This window comes from Grammomys surdaster, unplaced genomic scaffold, assembly GCF_004785775.1.
Source record: "Grammomys surdaster isolate TR1022 unplaced genomic scaffold, NIH_TR_1.0 126546, whole genome shotgun sequence".
NCBI classification, from domain to species: Eukaryota; Metazoa; Chordata; class Mammalia; order Rodentia; family Muridae; genus Grammomys; species Grammomys surdaster.
In genome coordinates, this window is record NW_021621338.1 from 14,241,244 (window position 1) to 14,241,791 (window position 548).

Here is a 548-nt window from a genome sequence, read left to right on the forward strand (position 1 = left end):
AGAGAGAGAGAGAGAGAGAGAGAGAGAGAGAGAGAGAGAGAGAGAGAACCAAGTACCCCACATAAGGCTGCTGGGAACTGAACTAAGATTCACTTTAAGAGTAGCAAATGCTCTGAACTACTGAGCCAGCTCTCCAGGCTGGTCATTTTTATCATAGTGAAAATGCAGAATGTATTTACTTTGGGATTGAACTGAAAACATGTAGGAGGAGTGTCTATGAAGTAGACTCAAAGTGCAGCCACAGACCCACTTAAGAACTCAGTGTTTTCTGTTCTTCTTCAGTTCACCACATACCTTCTATTTGAGGTTAGTTACATAGTTATTAGAGATTATAAAGTGTTTCTAATTATTGAACATAACAAAAGGTTTACTTTTGATGGTTTAAACCATTCCAAATAAAATGAAATTAATTGAGAGCTGTTGTTACTGAAGAAACGTATTTGGATTTGATCCTAATTTCCTCATATTCAACATGAACAAATATAAAACACCCCACTGTCTGTGCATTCAGGAACTGGACAGAATCAAAACTTAAGCCAGAATCACAA